The 17,117-nt window shown below is 39.7% G+C and overlaps 1 protein-coding gene across 1 annotated transcript in view; it reads right to left on the minus strand.

The window, feature by feature from the left end:
* LOC135714252 (GTP-binding protein Rhes-like) overlaps nt 1-14,538 on the minus strand; it is a gene marked incomplete at its 3' end in the record, with an annotated part of 351,688 nt that extends 337,150 nt beyond the window's left edge. Inside the window, exon 1 of the mRNA XM_065237584.1 lies at nt 13,641-14,538. The remainder of the gene's footprint in view (nt 1-13,640) is intronic.
* Between the last annotated feature and the right edge of the window lie 2,579 nt (nt 14,539-17,117).

A 17,117-nucleotide genomic window follows, 5' to 3' on the forward strand; every position in this document is an offset into this window, starting at 1 on the left:
CACCATCAATCCGAGTTGCAGGGCTGGTAGTGGGTGTGTGATGTAATAGTAGTGACTTTAGTGACTAAAATTAGGAAAATAGTGACCAAATAGTAACCTTTAAACAATTGAAAAGTGACCACGGTCCAATTCTAACCTCCATTTCCTCACTCTGCAGATCACGAATTTGTTATTAGATCGCGAAATTGAGGCACAGAGAAAAAATTTCAAAGTATCGATTTTAGACAAAGTACCAATTTCTTACAATTATAGGACGGCAGTTTTTGAAGATCTATGATATATATGAAGCGATGCATTTAACAACATGGAGAACTGCAGTCTAGATTTAAATGTATCTAAGTTAGCCATGAGTATATTAATAAAAAATTCTCTAGATCCTTCTCTTCTTTGTAGTCGATACAACAAACTGGTCGTCTTTTCACTTTACTCCATTCCTCCCAAGAATAGAATCTTCTGTAACACCTCAAACTTAGAAAAAGAATCATAACTCTGGGATCTAGAAAACTTTTCTAGATCACAGTTTAAGATAAAATCTCATTATTATTGCCCAGATGGAATGATCACGGACATAAAACAGAATTGAATGCGTCTAGGACTTAAAATCTCGATCCTGAAAAATTAGAGATATAGGAATGCATTTTAGAGTTCTTTATTTTTTTCTATTATTATTATTATTTAGCTTTATTAAGGAGGCTTTCAGCCTTGGGCTGGTTCGCCTCCATTTTTTTTTTTTTTTTTTTTTTTTTTTTTTTTTTTTTTTTTCTAAGACTTGGACCTATAAATTTGTTTTTGTATTACCGGAATATTAGTATGGAAAAAAAAAACACAATACAATTTAATGGACTCAAGAACCTGTGACATGATTTATTTTTCTCGGTGTTTGAGCAAATATTAAATCTACCTGGAGTTGAAGATTATTCAAATTTCTGGCATTTGAACAAATGTCGAGAGCTTGAAAATTTTCCTAGACCATTTTTTTACATTAGGAAAAAATGGGAATTCAATAAGGTTCACGTGCCACACATAAAATGCAATGACATGGTAATGAATTCCACTGGATTCACTGGACCAGTCCGCATTTCATGCTGGTGAAGGTTAAGTGAAATTCAAGTAAGCTTTTCGTGATCTCATGGTATGAACAATTCTAGATAGAGCTGGAATAAGGGCGTAGCAGCTTTTGTAAACAATGACTTCTCTCGATAATTTCTAGGAATTCAAGGCACGCCCACTCAAACAAACATTACCATCGGGTAGGGGAAGTCTTACCCTACCTGATGGTGATGTTGATTAACGGGTGTTCAATAAAAAAATGAGATTTTTTTCAGACATATAGCCAGTAAAAAATTTTTTTTTCAACGAATTAAGAATTTTTTATAAAAAACATAATGTTTATTCTTCAAAAAAAAAACGTCAATGAATATTGGAGAAGGGGCCCTGGTCAGCCGTACGACGCAACTTAGTCGCGATGCCCTCACAAGAGCGCTGGACGGCACTGAAATCATTCTCATTTTTTTTATTGAACATCCGTTAGTGTGGACGAGTCTTGACTTTCAAGACATCATCGAAAGAAGTCATTGTTTACAAAAGCTGTTACGCCTTAATTTCAGCTCTATCTTGAATTTCTTGTCGTATTTGTAATTCAAAAATGGCGATAAAAGAAAGTGTGCTTTCGTCGTTGTTGGACGAGTTGGAATTACCAGGATTCTTCATGTTTTCAAGCATAAGTTTTATAATTTTTATAAATTAACACTCATTTAAAAAATTAAAAATGAAATTGCAGAATACGGAAATGGATTGTTCGAGGTGCTAAGAATCAACAATTGACGAACTATAAGGGTGCTACTATACGGTTAATGTACTTCAACTGCAAGATCATGTAAATTAGTGTTTTTTTTTTCTAGAATGCAATCATTTAATGTCTCAAATAAATCGAAATATATATCTATAGTCTATCACCAATTCACTTTATCATTACTACAAAATCCAGTAACATTTACTTGCTAATACTCGCAACTTTTAAATGGTGCCAATTTGAAGATCATCGGAAATTTCGAAAATCAATTGTTTCTATGTGAATCACTCACTGTAAAACAATATCGACGGAAAACAAACCAAAGAAAAAATAAATAGGAAAAGTGTAACAAGGAGAAGGGGGATAATTTTTCCAAAATTTAGCGTGACATAATTAATGCATGGCCCCTTACAGAAATTTCGTTGATTAAATTTAATTGAAGCAAACAATCCGAAAATTTGCTTTTTAGACTCAGTTGCGTTGGAAAGGTGTAATAAAGCAGCGAAGCGGCATTTTTGCGTAATTTTGATGAGAGAAAATCGCTCATTGTGTAAAATTTGTAGGTTTCATGTGTCAAATACAAACCTTACAATTTATTCTTGTTACTTACACATACAATATATCATCATAATATCTTATGAACCCCTAATTCCATACAACATTGTTTTAGCCCAAATGAATGGAAGGCACCCTATTAAGCTATATACCTATAAGCTTGAAACTATTAAAATTTTCTTAAGCCCTGTTACTGAAATCTCTGGTGATCCCGGAGACCTTTAGAACCTTTTGAACTCCAGAAGCCATCGGGAGCATCCCCTGGATCGAAACGTTGACGATGATAAAACGATAATCAACACTTTTTCTTGTAGACTTAAAAACCGAATCAAAACGAGGAATTCATCTGAACTTTTGAAATTCTCCGTAAGTCTAAACTATTCTGAAGTTTTCGATGCTTCCCTGAAGTAAATGGAACTGTTCTAAAGGTCCTCTAATCTTCAATAAAATTTTCTAGAACTCTCCGAGTTTCTCAGATTTTTTTTTAAATTCCCACAATTTTCCTTAAGCTAATTGAACTGCCTTGAAATTCTTCAATCTATACTAAAGCTCCAGCCGTTTACCTGTAGTTTTTGATACATACTTCCTTGAAGCTCAAGGAACCTCAGTTAAAATCTATAAAATTCTCTGACCTCTCTGACTATTTCGTTCCTTATATTTTCAAGAATTTTTCGGAACATCTCTTACGTTTGCAACAATTAGCAATTAGGAACATTTCTGAAGAACGCACAGTTTTCCAAAAAAAAAAATTGGAACATTTGTGAAATTCTCGGATTACTCTATAAATTGACTCGGTATTTGTTGAAAGCTACTGTAAATTATTAACGGAGCTGCTTGAAATACTCGGAACATCCCATAAATTAATGAAACTGCAGTTCTCTGGACTTCCCTGAAATTCACGGTTATAGTTTCTCCAAATTTTCCTGACGCTCATGGTGCTGCCCTGAATTTATGGAATTTTATATTTAGAGCTTTGTAGGGTTAAATACCCCATTTTCGGTTTAGCCACAACCCACACTTAGTCTTTCTAAATCTAGCTCAGTTTAGCACCAAACGGAATATTATTATTACTGATGGCTTCCAAATTTATTTACCTTTCCGTATGTACCGTAAGATTTGATGAGGAGAAACCAATCGTTGAGATATTGTCAAAAGTCTAACACTGCTTCTTGACGCCAAACTCGTCCTACGGATTCTAAACTCGGCCTAGCGCATTGAAACGCCATTGAAACACAAATGAATTCACTTCAGCCTATCGGATGAAGATCAAAATTGATTCGATCGGAGCGCTTCTTTTCTTTTTGGCAATAATGGGTGCAAACCTTCATATCACGCGTTCTCATGGACTTCGTTCCGTAGCTTATCAACTAAAGTATTGTACCAAACGCATAATTGACTTGTTAACTCTGAAATCATGGATTTATTTGAAGTTTTCTGCTCGATAGACCCAAAATGGGCGATTAGGCCGAAGTAGTTCTCTACCCTACTACTAAGTATCTCTTTCAAAAACTACTGATCTTTAAATTCCCCCGAAAGTCTGAACTTAAGATCATGAGATCTCTAGTGCTAGCTTTCATCAAAGATACCACAATTCTCCTAAAGTTCTGCAGACTTCTCCTCTGATGATTTTTTTACATCGGTGAAGTTTTCTGGATACACCTTCATAAAAGTTAATGAAATTTGCTCATGGCTCCGCCTTGAAGTTGAAGCTGATATGTCCAAAATTTCACAGAAGTTCCTTTATTATCTCGCGTTCATGAAACATTCCCGAAATCCTCGGTATATTCTTTCATTCCGCGAAACTTCTTCCTCCACTTCTTGTGAACCATCTTGAAGTTTTCACAATTCGTCTGATGATGTTTCTGGAATTGCCCGGAAATTAATAAATCTGCCCTAAAGATCTCTAAACTTCCCGACGTTTTTTTTTTTTTGTATCTCCGTGAATTTCCCGCAACTTCAGTGAAGTTTTCGAAATTTTCTTAAGTGCGCTATACTTTCCTGATGCTCTTAGTAATTTTATAATCTTCTACGTTAACAAAAGTTCCCTGAATTCAATGGAAGATGTCCAAAGGTTCTTGAAATTTACCTGGAGTTCTCCAAACTTTCCAAAAATTCATGAATTTTTCCAAATAACGGGTGTTCAATAAAAAATGGGAATGATTTCAGTGCCGTCCAGCACTCTTGTGAGAGCATCGCGACTTAGTTGCGTCGTACGGCTGACCAGGGCCTCTTCTCCAATATCCATTGACGTTTTTTTGAAGAATTAATAATGTTTTTAATAAAAAATACTGAATTCGTAGAAATTTTTTTTTACTAGGTGTACGACTGAAAAAAATTTCATTTTTTCTTGAACACCCGTTATACATGGTCTGAATTCTCAGAACTGCTCGAAGCTACGTAACTTCCATTAAGGTATTTTAAATAAACTTCAGTTTTGTAATCTTCTGAGGCTACTCGTATTAAGATTTACTCGCTGACATTGGTGTAAAATCTGAAGATCATTTCTAGAATTTGTGTTTGTGAAGTTGCTTCCAAAAATGTTGACATGAGCGATGCATTTATTATTGAAAACTTTTACGAAGTTTACAAAACAAGGATTGGGTAAAAAGGTTGCTGACTGGGTGGTTTGGCAGTAGGTTTGTTTTTAGTAAATTGTTTGGAATGAGGAAGAGGTAGATGGTATTTTTTTAGGGATAGGAAATTGATACATTGTATGTGACAGATTTGGGTAACTTGAGAGAAAGCGTAATACTACTTTTCTCTTATAAGTTTTCTGAAGCTCTTCTCTTACTCTTATCCTGGTCCGACATCCCTCAAGATTGCACCTGCATCACAATGTTACGCCAATTCACTCGGTCCGTGGCTGCTTGTCTCCAATTTCTTGACCGTCCCACACTTCCAAGATCCTGCTCCACTTGCTCTAAACACCTTGCTCGCTGTGCTCCTCTTCGTCTTGTACCGGCCGGATTCGAGACAAACGCCATTTTTGCGGGATTGTTGTCCGGCATTATTAAAACGTGTCCCGCCCATCGTACCCGTCCAGCTTTAGCAACTTACAGGATACAGAGTTCGCCATAGAGTTGCGCCAGCTCGTGGTTCATCCTTCGCCTCCATACACCGTTCTCACATACCCCGCCAAAGATGGTCCTAAGCACTCGTCGTTCGAAAACACCCCGTGCTTGCAGGTCCTCCTCGAGTATCGTCCACATCTCGTGCCCGTAGAGAACTACCGGTCTTATCAGCGTCTTGTACATGGTACATTTAGTACGGAGGTGAAGTTTACCCGACCTCAGGGTCTTCTGGAGTCCGTAGTAAGCACGACTTCCGGCAATAATACGCCGACGAATTTATCTGCTGCAGTTGTTATCCGACGTCCAGCTAACAGATAGTTTGTCTTCGACGTATTCACCTTTAATCCAACCTTCTCTGCTTCACGTTTAAGCCTGGTGTACTGCTCCGCCACGGCCTGAAACGTTCTTCCGACAATGTCCACGTCGTCAGCGAAGCAGATGAACTGGCTGGACTTATTGAAGATCGTGCCCGCATGCTAAAGCCCGCACGTTTCATAACACCTTCTTTTGCGAGTTTCAAACGAGTCCGATAACGCACCTGATATCTTCACGCAGCACTGTACACCATCCATCGTAGCCCTGATCAGTCTGGCCAGCTTCCCGGGAAAACCATTCTCGTCCATAATCTTCAATAGCTCTTCACTGTCAATAGTATCAAAAGCGGCCTTGAAATCGATGAATAGATGGTGCGTAAGGACTTGATATTCACGACACTTTTGGAGGATCTGCCGCAACGTAAAGATTTGGTCCGTTGTTGATCGCCCGTCGCTTGGAAACTTCCCGCAAATCTACTTGCTAGCGGCGATAAACGGCGAAAGATGATCTCGGAAAGCACTTTGTAGGCCGCGTTAAAAAATAGTGATCGCTCGATAGTTCTCACATTCTAGTTTGTCGCCTTTTTTATATACTGGGCATATTACTCCCTCTTTCCACTCCGCCGGTAGCTGTTCTGTATCCCAGATCCTGACTATCAGTCGGTGCAGACAAGTAGCCAACTTATCCGGGCCCATTTTGATAAGTTCCGCTCCGATACCATCTTTCCCAGCTGCTTTGTTGTTCTTAAGATGTCGGTTAGCATCCTTAACTTCACCTATCGTGGGAGCTGGCATGTCCCCCTCATCCGCTGTACCGACGAAGCCATTCCTCCTGCCGCCTTGGCCCTCCGCCTCTGCCCCGTTCAGATGTTCATCGTAGTGCTGCTTCCACCTTTCAATCACCTCACGTTCGTCCGTTAAGATACCCCCTTCCTTATCTCGACATATTTCTTGTAGAACTTGCGTGTTTCTTGAGAACGATACAGCTGTTCCAATTCTTCTAACTCCAGCTCTTCCAGGCGGCGCTTCTTATCCCGGAAAAGATGGGTTTGCTGTCTTCGCTTCTGTTTATATCGCTCCACAATATGACGGGTTCGTTGCTGCAGCATCACCGCCCGCGCTGCGTTCTTCTCGTCCGAAACCGTCTGACACTCTTCGTCGAACCAATCGTTCCGTCGATTCCGCTCCACGAACCCAACGGCGCCTTCAGCAGCGCTGTTAATGGCTGCTTTCACGTTGCTCCAGCAGCCCTCTTGAGGACTCATTCGACAACGCTACGTCGAGGCATTGCAAGTACTCAGTTGCGACTTCGGGCAGATTCAGTCGCTCCATATAGTAACGTGGCGGGCGTCGGTACCGAATGTTGTTGGCAACGGAAAGTTTTTGGCGCACCTTGACCATTAGAAGGTAGTGGTCCGAATCAATATTTGCGCCGCGATAGGTCCTGACGTCGATAATGTCCGAGAAGTACGTTCAGTCGATTCTGTCTGCTGCGGTGATCTCCAGGTGTACCGATATGGGAGGCTATGCTGGAAATAGGTACTACGTATGACCATGTTCTTAGAGGCGGCGAAATCGATGAGCCTAAGGCCGTTGGCGTGGAGCATGAAGTAGTTCGCCTCCTCGTGGTGTGCCCTGGAAACGTTAATTATCGAACCCAAGGGAGAGATTTTGCGGCTAAACGAACTACACCAGAGTAAGGACGCTGGAGCACCATCCAGCTCGTCCCAGGAGGTCGATAAGCCCTGCACAAACCCTCGTTGTGCAAAGGCAGAAGTGACACCGGGTTCTTAGAGTGTAGACGATTCTGACCAAGTCACAGCACAAGCAGCTGGTACGCAATCACGTCTGTCCTGTCCCGCCGTGGACAGCTGGCTTGCTATCACGTCTGCTTTAGAACTAAGGCGAACAATTAACGGCGAACGATAAGAGGAAGGCCCTGCACAGCTGCTCACTGTGCAGTAGCGAGTGTCACATCTGTGATGCACCAATAGTGATGCGCCATAGCGCAACCGGCCCCCTCCCATGATGTAATGCTTTCAGGCGGTTCCGGGGAGGGTAAGAGCCTAGAGCACAGGGTAAGGTTTAGTGGGTCGGGAGCACTATTTCTCCCATGCCCACACCCTGAGTTATCTGCTCAGGTGTCTAGGAGCAGATTCCCCCCTGTTAAAAAAAGCCATTAGCGTTTGTTAGCTGGTGAGCGCTGAACTTTCCTATAACCGGTCTGAATTCCTCCTCCTGGCCGACCTGAGCGTTAAGATCTCCGATGAAGATTTTGACGTCATGGCTTGGGCAGCTGTCGTATTCCCGTTCCAGCTGCGCGTAAAAAGCGTCTTTATCGTCATCGTCACTTGCTAAGTTAGGGCTGTGCACGTTGATTATGCTGACATTGAAGAAACGGCCTTTGATCCTCCAATCACGCGCTTCTGCATTTCGCCCATCACGATGAAAGCTGTACCCAGCTCATGTGTATTGCCGCAGCTCTGGTAGATGGTATAACCATCCCTATACGTATGTACCGACGATCCCTTCCAGCAAACTTCCTGCAGCGCTACGATGTCGAACTTGCGGACCCTCAATAAATCGGAAAGAATGCGGGTACTTCCCAGGAAATTGAGAGACTTGCAGTTCCATGTTCCAAGTTTCCAATCGTTAGTTCGTTTCCGTTGCTTGGGTCTATGCCGATTGTGTGTGGAAATCTCGTTTCTGATTAATCTCAAGAGCACAAGTTTCAGCTCTCACAAAACAGACAACATTGAAATTTGAACTCCACGTTTGCTGCAGTGAAGAAAACAGAGAGTTCCAATTTCACGAGTGATATTGCAGCAGTATCCGACATTTGTGCTCTATCAAACCTGAAGTGACGGCCATTATTGAACTCATCATTCAATCCCCTTAATTGAACGATCCTTAAGTTCTCGAATGTTTCCTGAAGTTTTAGGAACTTGCATAAAGTTTCCACTATATCAAAGTTTCTGGAATTGTTATGAAGTTAATAAAACTGTCGTGCAGCTATCTGATATTCATCTTAGTTCACGAAATTTTCCTGAAGTTCATTGAACTGCCCTGTACCCTTCGGAATTCACTCTTAAACATCTCAAAGTACTGTAGTTTTCTGTGATTTTCGAAACATGCCTGAAGTTTTTAAAGTTTCTCTGAATGTTTCGGATATTCCCTCGAGTTCTTGGAAATGTTTTCGAAATTGCTCTAATATGATCCTACTTTCCTGATTTTTTTCTAGACTTCCCTAAATTTCTTAGAACTTTTATAAAATTCCTGTTATTTTCCAGAAAATAGTTAAACTGTCTTGAAGTTTCAAAAAAACGTTTAAAAACCGACCAACTACGGATGATACATTCACATGCCAAACATATTTTTAGATATTTGGATTATGAAGGTAATGAAATTGGGTTGTTAGCGTAATGCTTGAATAAAACAACAAAAAAGGTTATGTTCCATTTAATTCCACTTAATTAATTTGGGTATCCATGACAGATACTTATTTCGACTACAATGTGCAGTCTTCATCAGTGTCATTTCCACTAAAGAACTTTTTAAAATCTATGAGTACTATGAGTACTTAATAGGGTTAGATTTTGATAAGTTCTTTAGTGGGAATGTATTGTAGTATTTTAGTCGAAATACGTAGTTAAAATTAATTAAGTTAAATTACATGGAAGATAACCTTTTTTGCTGTTTAATGTTTGGATTATGTTTTATGTCCTAGTGTAAATTAGCATTCAAAAATTCCTTAATGCCTATGGATATGTAGGTAGGGTAAGTGAGCCATTCATTGGCCCTGCTCCAGTTTTTGGCCCTCTTCATTTAAATCACATAGGATGTGCCAATTAAGCAACACATTTAAAGCAGTGTTCAAATATATCCTACCTGTTTTCACAAAAGCACATAAGCATTCGTAAGGTGACCCAAATAAAATCAATTTCGCATTTAAAGACGCTGATTGAATCTACAGTATGTTAGATGTTTGCAGCTTAATTTTATGAAGAGCTTTGAGTGTGTTGGTTTATTTCCTTTAAATTCCGTTATAATTGTTTATCTTTCGACAGATACGCGCCCTGCAGACTTCATCAGTACCAAGTACTCAACTTGGCAAGCTTATGAGTGGGGGATCCTTCAGCCCAGATAATCTCCCTTATATCGTTTCCTAGTTTGTAATAGCTCACATTTTTGAAATCGCTAGGCTTAATGGGTATCAAGAAAAAAACAATTCAAGCAGCAATCGATAAAAGAACAAGGGATTATTTTAGGCGTATTTCGACAACTCTTAAGGCTGGCGCACAATAGATACGTTTTCGGGTTTTTTGACAGATAATGCATGGGATAACTGTCAAAAAACCTGAAAACGTATCTATTGTGCGCCGGCCTTTACACCAGTAACTGAGGGTTTAAACGGGTAGCGGTGAATTTTAACAAAAACATTACCAAACCATTGATTTCAAAGTTTAGAAGTTTTGGCCTAGATTTAGTATTCAGCAGCAGGACAAATCAGCTGAAGTGACTGTTAGGATCAACAAAAGATTCAACAAATGTCTTAGGGAAAGCCGGAGTCTACAAAATCTCTTATCCAGATTGCAATAATATCTACATTGGTCAGACGAAAAGGACTTTGGAAACAAGGTTTAAGGAACGCATCGCAGAGGTAAAAAAGGCTAACAAAGATATGGATAAAGTACTTCATTATGAATTTAAATCCAAGGTTGCAGAGCATATCGTTACAAAGGAGCACAATTTGACTAAGGATAACATTAATATCCTGCGGACTGTATCTTCGCCTTGGAAACTAGACGTAGCTGAAAGTTTAGAAATATTTAAACATAATCCATCAACATTGCTTAATAGATATCAAGGAAACGGATACTCGAGACTCTTTAGGCCAGCGCACAATAGATACGTTTTCAGGTTTTTTGACAGTTAGCCCATGCATTATCTGTCAAAAAACCCGAAAACGTATGCATTGTGCGCCGGCCTTTTAGCATGCTACCTAAAACAACACATCATAGCATGCCTCTACCTGTTGGAGACTGAATTTAGGTAAATTTTGACATGGCAGTGGATACCTGCTTAATTTTAGTACCTATTGATTAGTGTATAACTCGTAGATAAAAGATGGATTCTTCAGTGGTGTTGAGTACTTGGCACTGATGAAGTCTGCAAGTAGTAGACGAAATACTCGTATCTGTCAAAAGATAAGCAATTATAACGGAATGTAAAGGAAATAAACCAACACACTCAAAGCTATTCATAAAGGGATTCCGTTAAGAGGTTCGACAAATTTAAAGGATTGAGTGTGAGTTTGATTAATAGAAGTGTGTCAATGAATTTGCTTATGCATTTTGGAACACACCACGCACAGTTAGTTTTGATTTAAATAAAAACAAATCGGTTATCAGAGCTGGTTACTCATGGAGTAACCATAAGTAACCACCATGACAGGCCTGATGAGGCCCCTGGACTGGAAGTTTCTAGTTATTTTAATAGCTCTTGGAACTCCGGGTAACAGTCTTGTGCAACTCCGACTAATGCAGAAACGCTGAGAGCATCCAGATTGGAGAACATGGAAAGATCTCTCGAAGCATCAGATTTAGAAGTAAAATCTCTAAACTACCAATGTTGATTTTTAGCGCAATAAGAGCGGCAGTATAAAAAATACAATCAAACAAGCTAAAAAATACAATCAAAACAAGCTAAAATATATAATCGCGAGCTAAATCAGTATTGGCAAGCCTTATTGTAAAAACTCTACTCTAGCACCATGTTGCAATTTGAAACAATAATTAAACTTGGCACAATCGCAAATACAGAGCTAGGAGGAGTTGCTTTAGAACAAATTTTTTTTGTCGATGCTGAATTTATCAGATAAATTTTGTGGAATTGAAAAAATCTATGAAGAGTAAACATTCTAGTTCAAGTATCGTTTTCTAATTCTCCCAATCTCAACTCCACATCCTCTGATAGAAAAATCTTGCAAGAGTGGGAGAGTGAGGGGGTTCTAGAATTTTTGACAGTATGTGAAATAGGTATTGGTAAAGGCGCGATACAGGGGGGAGGGGGTTAATAATCGAAATACTTGTCGATGTCAAATTTGAATCGCCAACGCCAATGCAAGTCTTCCTTTTAACAATAGTCTTGAATTCGTATACCACCAAGAGTATTGTAAAACTTGGTCAATGCTAGTGCTGAATATCATCAAGCCAAAAATGCAACACAGTGTTAATCCCAGGGAAGCAAGCATTGAGTGCAGAACTAAGATCAGATCTGGAAGGTGAAATTTGTGTTCTGAAAACGCGAAGCTGTAGAGCATATGGGGCCAGAGCTGGTAAATATTATTATTGTTAATTTATTTGATAAAGCTCAACCAAATTAACTTTACAGAGCCGAGGATTCTTGTTCACTATACAACGCATCTTAGTCTATATAGGTACAACACAATAAACATTTTATCTTCCGCTATCCAATAAGCCTCCTCTACCAGAACGGGAGCCGCTTCCAGTGGTTTACTTGTATGGCAGATTCGCCAACGAGGGTCAGAGCGCTTCCATTGTACACGGATAGAAATCTCCTTATACCTTTTGGCAAATTTCTATTGCTAATTATTCATAAAAAGTATAAGTCAACTAATAAGCAGACGCCTTGCAAAAAGTTAATGAAGATCATGTGTTGAATGAAATGTATAAGCGGTCACACATACCTTTTCTGCATTCTTATAGGACCTATGTGGTTTGTCTTATGGAATGTATAAGGCTGATGTAATGGCAAAAATGTATAAGTGAAACACATGAATAAAATAATTGATTTTCGTTTCGTGTAGCAATGGACGCAAAACGTGGTCAACACTCACACATTCATCACGAAACGGTTGCTTTGCAAAGTCGACGACGCATCGACTGAAAAAACTGCTGATGAAGAACAATGAGGAGGACCACACAATGGTTGCTGCCGAGTAAACAGACGATCGCGTGAGTCGCGTGACACACATTGAGAGTGGTCTGCTTCTGTTGACAGCCGAGTGAACACTGAGAGCTGGTAAATATCACGGCCGTCATTTGACAATAAGAAAACAGAAAATATCACTAGACGAAACTACCTATCATTAGCTTTCTTGTCATTTTCCAATGATCAAGTACTCGTGAGAATAATTCTTATGTGGTTTTGACATCAACATTTATAACTGATTTAGATGAATTAAGGCAAGCCACCGTATGTAATCAGTAAAGCGAATACATTATTAAGATTTCCTCGGTACAAGTAACTTTAATAGCAATAAATGAGCTTCTAGTTACGATGATCTTGCTTCTAGTTGTCGATGATGCCACGTTCTGTCATGACAAAAAATTCGATTAGATTTTGAAAAAAAATCTCTATCACCGTTTTCTCATCCGATGATAGTATCTCTGTAAATATCGCGTGAGATCTTTCATTGAAAATGACATTTGCCAGCCCTGGATGGGGCTTGCCTGAACCTTGTCCTGAAGCGCAACAAAAACTGCTACTTCGAATGTGTCAGTTACCAGTGAATCATTCTGTTAAAAAGCCATGAATCCGGATAGCAGGCTCTTATAGTAACGACGACAATGAAATGCATATTTAATGCTTGTGCCAATGGACATCCTAATTTCCTACCGTACCCAACGCAGTTTCCATTCCTTCGTGGTGCTCTACTTTTACGACTCCAACCAAACTTCCCATCAAGTGTAATAAATTAACGAATATTACAGGAAACCGCTTTTAACATTTTCGGCGCAGAAAGAAAACTTTCTCTGGAAAAACTTCCATTCCGATACTGAATCGCCTCCACCGGAAGAAACACAAACAATGAAAACCTTAAAATTTCAAATACCTACTTCACTATCCCTTTGCCCTGCACATAGAGATTTAATTAATACCAACCGGGAATTTGCTGCAGTCGATGTTGTGGTTCCTCTGGAAATTCAAAGGAACGAGCCTCCTCGTTTGCACTCTTTTTCACTTCCTCGTTCAGTTCACCGTAAACTTTTCCAATTTCCCGTTTTTTTTTCACTTTCTCCTTATTTATATTTTTCCCCGGCTAGCCACTGTACACTTTCAGCTTCAACGCTTTCCGGACGTCTTCGTTTTGCGCCTTAAATTAAATTCAACTTGTGGTGAAGGATTCTCGCACCCGTTCCGTTTCACTTTTTTCCTTCTTGAACGATTTCTTTTTTATGACACAACCAAATGATTTATAGAGCTGGAAAGAACCGTTCTTGGTATTTTCTTCCAACAGACCGTAATGGAATGTAAAAAAAAATCTTTCCCTCACTTGATATTGTACAGATCCCCTTGTATATGTTTCCGGGGGGAGTTGATGTTCGGTCACAACACGCGCGTAATGATTCTTCTGCGGCACGCTGCTGCTATTCTCCTACGGTCGTCCTCGTCGTCGCTGATGGGTGCCACACAATACCCTTGAAGCAGCACTTAATCCCATTCGAAATGAAAGCAACAACGAAAAAAGAGGAACAACTCGCAGGATCAACCAACTTCCGAAACGGGACAACAAAAAATCAGATATCCTTGGCAATTGAGCCTTTTTTCCGCTCCACACACAGTTTCACCCACTTTCCACAACTCACAAACACCAACAGAGAGGGAGTGAAAAGCACGCACGCGGTCACTACCGAATAAGGATCCCACCTCCGTAGAGTGTATCCCTAGCTAGATTTCTATGCAAGCCCACGCCACGACTTCTGGGTGGGAAGAACCAGTCTTAGGTCCGATCAACTGCTCCGATGGTCTTCCTTAGCTTGAGAGGATAGTCGCGACCGCTCTCGACGATTGCCCAGGACAAACTGATACGGGTTGAGTTTCCCTGCGGTTGTGGACAGTGAATATCGTGGCTCGTGGGTATGTTGTTGAAGGAGAATGATGCTCTGGAGCTTTCGCGACACGAAGCCAGTAACAATCTGTTATCAGTTGCGGGAGAGAAAGGTTCGTTCGGATGGATTTGGGTGGTGTGCGTTGGGAGAAGGACAGAGTTGCTAGAAGGATGATTATTTTTACGGATGATTTCAAACTGATTTACAGCTGGATCATTCCGGTCCAAGTAACCGAGAAAAGTGAAATTGACCTCTTCCGATTTGGACCAAATTTGGATAAGATGTTTATTTTAGTCTAACTTTTAAGAATCCAAATATTTGGGAGCGGAGCATTTTGTATTTTTCGTGATTTTTAAGAATGCACTACTATCTTTTAGCTATATCGCCGGAAATTATAATCTAAATATGACTTTTTTATTTATATACAGTGCTGCCAAATATTTTATATTTGCGTTTAAATACATAAAAGGCAATTTTCTCAGAGTGAATATATTTAGAATTCCAATCTGACTGCACCATCATGCCCTCCATCCTTTTTACATAAGATAAACTGATGGACAAAATGTAATTTGCTAATTTCCTGAGATACAGCATTTTGAAGCAAAGAAAATTATATGGAAAAAAAAAACAAGGTTTTCAATTTTCTTTTCACCCGCTCCTCAAAGTAAAAAAATAATTTTTAACACCTACTGCTTCAAATGTTCTATATAATAAAAAAAAAACATGAAATCAGGAATAATAATTGACAATGTTACCAAATTTATGTTTAGTTTTCCAACTAAAAGCATTAATAGGAATTTTTAGATTTGATTAAAATATTTGATTTGATAGCACCATCGTGTTCTTCAGTATTTAAGTATTTACTCTGAGATGAACTAGACAACTGGCTAAAAATCTCAATAATAAAGGAAAAAAACATCTATAGGGTGTCCCAGAAAGTATAAGCACACTTTCAAATCAGCGCCATTTCTGTCCCGATGAAGTTTATCAGCTGTTCATCAATGTGTGCTGTTGTTTACTTATTGCTCAACCAGTTTTCCCCGGAAAAGCGCAAACATATCATGCACAAATGGAGCTCAATTCCTAACCTATAAGTAAGGAAGTTGGCGAAAATGGAGCAAGAGAGTATCGGAGCAGCCCAAACCGCCAGCCGGAAGTTCGGTGAGGAGGTTACCTTCGAGAGCACATCAAAATCTGGTCCGCTGGACCGAAAACTGGACCAGAAGATCACCAAGCTTTCGTCAATAAGAAAAGTGCCTCTGTTCGAGATTTGGCCAAAAAACTGAGAACATCGAAGAGTAGCGTCCAACGTGCCATGGCAAGAAACGGGCTGAAAACGTTCAAGAAGCAGAAGTAGCCAAAACGGAGTCAGAAACAAGCCATATTCTCAAACCGAGGGCTCAGAAGCTATATGATACCCCGCTGTGCGGAAAATCGGCATGTGTTATCATGGATGATGAAACATACGTCAAATTTGACTACAAGACGCTTCCAGGAGACCAATACTACACAGTTTGTCATGGTCAGGAAGTTGACGATGCCGATAAGTCAATGTTTACCGAAAAATTTAGTAAGAAGGCCATGGTTTGGCCAGCGATATGTGAGTGTGGTAAGTCATTTGTGACGAAGGAAACGATGAACACTGGAATTTACGTTCAGGAGTGTTTAAATCGGCTTGTGCGGCCCATGATCCGCCAACAAGATGGCCCAGTACTAGTTTGGTCCGATTTGGTTTCAATGCACTACTCGAAAGACACGATAGCTCGGTACAAAGCAAATAATGTGCAATACGGCCAAACGAGATGAATCCTCGAAATTGTCCGGAGGCCCAATCAATCGAAACTTGTTGGGCCCTTTCCAAAAAAACACCCTTTCCGAAAACACTTTAAGGCAGCGAATTCAATCGAAGAGTTTGAAAAACCAATAGCCATTATTGCCATCTGTTGACTACACTGTGGAGGGCACTTTACTCGAAAAATGGTGGTAGTGTTTAAACGATTCAAACTGTATAGTAGGTGACAAAGCTAACTGCCGGCAACACTACCATTTACCAAACTAACCGTTGAATCAAAATGTTAAGCATTAGGCTTATTTGTCTGTTTTGATAATTGACTTTGGATCAAGACGATGGAAGTAAATAAGAAACAACAATGCCAATCATTCGAAAGCATAAGTCTGTACTTTGACCCATTTTTGATTAATCTATCTTATATTTAAAAAAGCCTGTGGAACACGATAGAACCAACAATCAATACGAAAGTAACGATTTTAAATTGGCTCACTACTTGACTAGCCTATTAGCATAGAGGTAACTCTAAGACCAGAAGGTCCAGAAATAACGTGCTCAACTTTTTGGCTCAGCTCTGGTACTCTCTTCGGTCCCAAGCTAATCGATTCACCCCTCGAAACATAGGAAAAACCAATATCCCCTCATTTTATCTGTCAAATTTTCATAGCAAATCAAAACAAACATTGCGTAGTACTAGAATTTCGACTAGAATGGGATACGTTAATCGTTTGCTTGGGACCA

This window comes from Ochlerotatus camptorhynchus, unplaced genomic scaffold (assembly GCF_037179485.1).
Source record: "Ochlerotatus camptorhynchus isolate MF236.1 unplaced genomic scaffold, CSIRO-AGI_Acam_v1.1 ptg000633l, whole genome shotgun sequence".
NCBI classification, from domain to species: domain Eukaryota; kingdom Metazoa; phylum Arthropoda; class Insecta; order Diptera; family Culicidae; genus Ochlerotatus; species Ochlerotatus camptorhynchus.